Source organism: Coregonus clupeaformis, chromosome 26, assembly GCF_020615455.1.
Source record: "Coregonus clupeaformis isolate EN_2021a chromosome 26, ASM2061545v1, whole genome shotgun sequence".
NCBI classification, from domain to species: domain Eukaryota; kingdom Metazoa; phylum Chordata; class Actinopteri; order Salmoniformes; family Salmonidae; genus Coregonus; species Coregonus clupeaformis.
This window is the reverse complement of record NC_059217.1, coordinates 45,199,957-45,206,928: the sequence shown is the minus strand read 5'-3', so window position 1 is coordinate 45,206,928 and position 6,972 is coordinate 45,199,957. Positions and strand designations below refer to the sequence as shown.

General features: G+C 40.2%; 1 long non-coding RNA gene across 1 annotated transcript; it reads left to right on the top strand.

Moving 5' to 3' along the window:
- The first annotated feature begins 1,411 nt into the window (after window positions 1-1,411).
- On the top strand, window positions 1,412-4,718 carry LOC121540921. Its single transcript, XR_005995568.1, has 3 exons — window positions 1,412-1,473; window positions 2,832-2,924; window positions 4,640-4,718. It is a non-coding gene; the product is annotated as an uncharacterized LOC121540921 (long non-coding RNA).
- The last annotated feature ends 2,254 nt before the right edge of the window (window positions 4,719-6,972 follow it).

Here is a 6,972-nt window from a genome sequence, read left to right as displayed (position 1 = left end):
GGGTTTACCTCCTAATGCGGCACATTGGTGTCAGGGCCAATGAAAGCGCCCCTAATTCGCCATGATAAAATAATCTTAGATTTTTTGGGGAGGTTAAATATTTAGAGCAGTTGTTATCATTGAATGAAATAATCGACTCAGATAATTGCTAAAAATTGCTGTAAAACATATTTATGCTGAACAAAAATATGAACGCAACATGCAACAATTTCAAAGATTTTGTATGAGTTACAGTTCATTTAAGGAAATCAGTCAATTGAAATAAATTCATTAGGCCCTAATCTATGGATTTCACTTGACTGGACAGGGGCCCACTCACTGGGGAGCCAGGCCTAGCCAATCAGAATGAGTTTTCCCCCACAAAATGGCTTTATTACAGACAGAAATAGTCCTCAACACCCCCCCCCCCCCCTCAGACGATCCCACAGGTGAAGAAGCCGGATGTGGAGGTCCTGGGCTGGCGCGGTTACACGTGGTCTGCGGTTGTGGACGTACTGCCAAATTCTCTAAAACTACGTTGGATGCAGCTTATGGTAGAGAAATTAACATTACATTATCTGGCAACAGCTCTGGTGGACATTCCTGCAGTCAGCATGCCAATTGCAAGCTCCCTCAAATTTGAGACATTGTGTTGTGTGACAAAACCACACATTTTAAAGTGGCCTTTTACTGTCCCCAGCACAAGGTGCACCTGTGTAATGATCATTCTGTTTAATCAGCTTCTTGATATGCCACACCTGTCAGGTTGATGGATTATCTTGGTAAAGGAGAAATGCTCACTAACAGGGATGTAAACAAATTTGTGCACAACATTTAAGAGAAAAAAGCTTTTTGTGCATATGGAACATTCCTGCGATATTTTTTTTTCAGATCATGAAACATAGGACCAACACTTTACATGTTGCGTTTATATTTTTGTTCAGTGTATTTCAGCGTCTTGTTACCTGGCACCTGCGCTGCCTATGTGCGGTCCTTTAAAATGTGTACTCTGCCGCCACCTGTTGGATAGTAGTAGGTACTTTACACAATCATCCTGAGATTTCCAATTTCTTGATGCCCAGATTGAATAACTATCAAACGAATTATTTACACATAATAATGCAAACTCCGTTTAACCAATCAAGTAGTATGCTAGCCTATATTTCTGCTGTTACTCCCAACCACAACCCATCCGGATTCCAAAAGTCCCCAGCAGGCCAAGAAAGCAACAATGCAGTTAGTGACATCACTGGGCAACAGGTAAAGTCGCTTTTACATTCCTGAGGGTGAGAAACAAATGCGGTGTTTGAATTCAGAAGAAGTGGTTTGTCAGGTGCACCGAATGCTATTTTTGTTACGTGCAAATGTTGAGTTGAAAAATAATCCTCCTTTGAACGCGCTGTGTGGTTTGGTCGTTGGAGACCTACAGCGGAGATAACTCTCTCTGTTGGATTGAACACCTATTCAGCTGTCATGTCGCGGCACAGGAGACAGGTAGATAAAACTATTGTTCTTATAGGAATCCACCTGCCTGTCAACAGGATGTTTGAGTATCGGTTTAGCCTACTTATTTATTAACTATACATGAACAAATAATCGTCATACGTTTTTATTCATTGCTAATTGGGTATGCATTTGCTGTGGTCTTTCACATTGGTGGGTAATTAATTGATTCATTTCGTAGCCATTTCATGGATTGGAAGAAATAGATGAATGGGCAGTTGAATATGATGCTGTGATTTACCTTAATTGCATAGGCTACGTTTTCAAATATTGCATAATTCCACTTTTTATTTGCATAGCATACCCAGGCTTAGGCTAACACATTGACATAGGTGGCCCCTGCTCTTTCTCTCAACGTGCCACAATACACATGGTCATATACAGTTGAAGTCGGAAGTTTACATACATCTTAGCCAAACTCCGTTTTCCCACAATTCCTGACATTTAATCCTAGTAAAAATTGCCTGTTTTAGGTCAGTTAGGATCACCACTTTATTTTAAGAATGTGAAATGTCAGAAGTAGAGAGAATGATTTCTTTCAGCTTTTATTTATTTCATTACATTCCCAGTGGGTCAGAAGTTTACATACACTACAAGTTTACATGTAGTCCCATGTAGCTCAGTTGGTAGAGCATGGCGCTATAACGCCAGGGTTGTGGGTTCGTTTCCCACGGGGGGCCAGTATGAAAATGTATGCACTCACTAACTGTAAGTCGCTCTGGATAAGAGCGTCTGCTAAATGACTAAAATTATTATTTTTTTGGTAGCATTGCATTAAATTGTTTAACTTGGGTCAAAGGTTTCGGGTAGCCTTCCACAAGTTTCCCTCAATAAGTTGGGTGAATTTTGGCCCATTCCTCCTGACAGAGCTGGTGTAACTAGTTTGGGAACCGCAAGTCTAATTGCTGTCTTGGAGTCATCTAATTAAAGAAGATGAAGAAGATGATGTGCATACTCACCGTGCTGTGTGGTCCTGTGTTCTCATCATGTTTCAGGCCAGCATCGAACTCATACTCACCGTGCTGTGTGGTCCTGTGTTCTCATCATGTTTCAGGCCAGCATCGAACTCATACTCACCGTGCTGTGTGGTCCTGTGTTCTCATCATGTTTCAGGCCAGCATCGAACTCATACTCACCGTGCTGTGTGGTCCTGTGTTCTCATCATGTTTCAGGCCAGCATCGAACTCATACTCACCGTGCTGTGTGGTCCTGTGTTCTCATCATGTTTCAGGCCAGCATCGAACTCATACTCACCGTGCTGTGTGGTCCTGTGTTCTCATCATGTTTCAGGCCAGCATCGAACTCATACTCACCTTGCTGTGTGGTCCTGTGTTCTCATCATGTTTCAGGCCAGCATCGAACTCCTGGAGCTGATGGGAGTGGTGAAGGAAAACGGGCACCCTTCCGATAGTCCTGAGACATCACCACTACTTCCCACAGTGGTAAGAGATGACTGATGAAACACAGGCCTGTTTCACTGGGTTACTGTATGTAACCCGGCTTTACAGTGCATTGCTGGTTGTTGTATATACTCTATCGACAGTATACAGTGCATTCGGAAAGTATTCAGACCCCTTGACTTTTTCCACATTCTGTTACGTTACAGCCTTATTCTAAAATTGATTAAATTGTTTTTTTCCCCCCTCATCATTCTACCCACAATACCCCATAAAGCAAAAACTGGTTTTTAGAAATGTTAGCAAATGTATTAAGAATAAAAATAATGAAATATAACATTTACATAAGTATTCAGATCCTTTACTCAGTACTTTGTTGAAGCACCTTTGGCAGCGATTCTTCGGTATGACGCTACAAGCTTGGCACACCTGTATTTGGGGAGTTTCTCCCATTCTTCTCTGCAGATCCTCTCAAGCTCTCTCAGGTTGGATGAGGAGCGTTGCTGCACAGCTATTTTCAGGTCTCTCCAGAGATTTTTGATCGGGGTTCAAGTCTGGGCTCTGGCTGGGCTACTCAAGGACATTCAGAGACTTGTCTCGAAGCCACTCCTGCGTTGTCTTGGCTGTGTGCTTAGGGTTGTTGTCCTGTTGGAAGGTGAACAGTCACCCAAGTCTGAGGTCCTGAGCACTCTGGAGAAGGTTTTTTATCAGGGATCACTCTGTACTTTGCTCCGTTCATCTTTGCCTCGATCCTGACTAGTCTTCCAGTCCCTGTCGCTGAAAAACATCCCCACAGCATGATGCTGCCACCACCATGCTTCACCGTAGGGATGGTGCCAGGTTTTCTCCAGACGTGACACTTGGCATTCAAACCAAAGAGTTCAGTCTTGGTTTCATCAGACCAGAGAATCTTGTTTCTCATGGTCTGAGAGTCCTTTAGGTGAATTTTGGCAAACTCCAAGCAGGCTATCATAAAGGCCTGATTGGTGGAGTGCTGCAGAGATGGTTGTCCTTCTGGAAGGTTCTCCCATCTCCACAGAGGAACTCTGGAGCTCTATCAGAGTGACCATCGGGTTATTGGTCACCTCCCTGTCCAAGGCCCTTCTCCCCCGATTGCTCAGTTTGGCCGGACGGCCAGCTCTAGGAAGAGTCTTGGTGGTTCCAAACTTCTTCCATTTAAGAATGATGGAGGCCACTGTGTTCTTGGGGACCTTCAATGCTGCAGAAATTTTTTGGTACCCCTCCCCAGATGTGTGCCTCGACACAATCCTGTCTCGGAGCTCTACGGACAATTCCTTCAACCTCATTGCTTGGTTTTTGCTCTGACATGCACTGTCAACTGTGGGACCTTATATAGACAGGTGTGTGCCTTTCCAAATCATGTTCAGTCAATTGAATATACCACAGGTGGACTCCAATCAAGTTGTAGAAACATTTCAAGGATGATCAATGGAAAACAGGATGCACCTGAGCTCAATTTCGAGTCTCATAGCAAAGGGTCTGAAATCTTATGTAAATGTGATATTTCAGTTTTTTATATTTTTATATACATTTGCTAAAATTTCGAAAAACCTGTTTAGAATAAGGCTGTAACGTAACAAAACGTGGAAAAAGGGAAGGGGTCTGAATACTTTCCGAATGCGCTGCATGTAATCATCATGTCACAGATTCAGTTATTGCTTTTGTTTAATCGTCATGTTTAGTATTAGATCCATCAAATCACTGAAGTCTACACTATCTTGTTCATCCTTCCTCCTCAGCATACTCCACTATCATACGACTATGTCCTGGTCGCTAAGACAGTGGATGATCCGGAGAAAGATACCTTCAAGATGCAAGAGGCCTTCATCGAGAAACTAAAGATGAAGAACTTGAAGATAACAGTGAGTTATGTTACCAGTTTAACAAGCTGTAGAGTTATGTTACCAGTTTAACAAGCTGTAGAGTTATATTACCAGTTTTAACAAGCTGTAGAGTTATGTTACCAGTTTAACAAGCTGTAGATAGATACCTTCAAGATGCAAGAGGCCTTCATCGAGAAACTAAAGATGAAGAACTTGAAGATAACAGTGAGTTATGTTACCAGTTTAACAAGCTGTAGAGTTATGTTACCAGTTTAACAAGCTGTAGAGTTATATTACCAGTTTTAACAAGCTGTAGAGTTATATTACCAGTTTAACAAGCTGTAGATAGATACCTTCAAGATGCAAGAGGCCTTCATCGAGAAACTAAAGATGAAGAACTTGAAGATAACAGTGAGTTATGTTACCAGTTTAACAAGCTGTAGAGTTATATTACCAGTTTTAACAAGCTGTAGAGTTATGTTACCAGTTTAACAAGCTGTAGAGTTATATTACCAGTTTTAACAAGCTGTAGAGTTATATTACCAGTTTAACAAGCTGTAGATAGATACCTTCAAGATGCAAGAGGCCTTCATCGAGAAACTAAAGATGAAGAACTTGAAGATAACAGTGAGTTATGTTACCAGTTTAACAAGCTGTAGAGTTATATTACCAGTTTTAACAAGCTGTAGAGTTATGTTACCAGTTTAACAAGCTGTAGAGTTATATTACCAGTTTTAACAAGCTGTAGAGTTATGTTACCAGTTTAACAAGCTGTAGATAGATACCTTCAAGATGCAAGAGGCCTTCATCGAGAAACTAAAGATGAAGAACTTGAAGATAACAGTGAGTTATATGACCAGTTTTAACAAGCTGTAGAGTTATGTTACCAGTTTAACAAGCTGTAGAGTTATATTACCAGTTTTAACAAGCTGTAGAGTTATATTACCAGTTTAACAAGCTGTAGATAGATACCTTCAAGATGCAAGAGGCCTTCATCGAGAAACTAAAGATGAAGAACTTGAAGATAACAGTGAGTTATGTTACCAGTTTAACAAGCTGTAGAGTTATATTACCAGTTTTAACAAGCTGTAGAGTTATGTTACCAGTTTAACAAGCTGTAGAGTTATATTACCAGTTTTAACAAGCTGTAGAGTTATGTTACCAGTTTAACAAGCTGTAGATAGATACCTTCAAGATGCAAGAGGCCTTCATCGAGAAACTAAAGATGAAGAACTTGAAGATAACAGTGAGTTATGTTACCAGTTTAACAAGCTGTAGAGTTATGTTACCAGTTTAACAAGCTGTAGAGTTATATTACCAGTTTTAACAAGCTGTAGAGTTATATTACCAGTTTAACAAGCTGTAGATAGATACCTTCAAGATGCAAGAGGCCTTCATCGAGAAACTAAAGATGAAGAACTTGAAGATAACAGTGAGTTATGTTACCAGTTTAACAAGCTGTAGAGTTATATTACCAGTTTTAACAAGCTGTAGAGTTATGTTACCAGTTTAACAAGCTGTAGAGTTATATTACCAGTTTTAACAAGCTGTAGAGTTATGTTACCAGTTTAACAAGCTGTAGATAGATACCTTCAAGATGCAAGAGGCCTTCATCGAGAAACTAAAGATGAAGAACTTGAAGATAACAGTGAGTTATGTTACCAGTTTAACAAGCTGTAGAGTTATATTACCAGTTTAACAAGCTGTCGAGTTATGTTACCAGTTTAACAAGCTGTCGAGTTATGTTACCAGTTTAACAAGCTGTCGAGTTATATTACCAGTTTTAACAAGCTGTAGAGTTATATTACCAGTTTAACAAGCTGTAGAGTTATATTACCAGTTTTAACAAGCTGTCGAGTTATGTTACCAGTTTAACAAGGTGTAGAGTTATATTACCAGTTTAACAAGCTGTAGAGTTATATGACCAGTTTAACAAGCTGTAGAGTTATATTACCAGTTTAACAAGCTGTAGAGTTATATGACCAGTTTAACAAGCTGTAGAGTTATATGACCAGTTTAACAAGCTGTAGAGTTATATTACCAGTTTAACAAGCTGTAGAGTTATATTACCAGTTTAACAAGCTGTAGAGTTATGTTACCAGTTTAACAAGCTGTAGAGTTATATTACCAGTTTAACAAGCTGTCGAGTTATGTTACCAGTTTAACAAGCTGTCGAGTTATGTTACCAGTTTAACAAGCTGTCGAGTTATATTACCAGTTTTAACAAGCTGTAGAGTTATATGACCAGT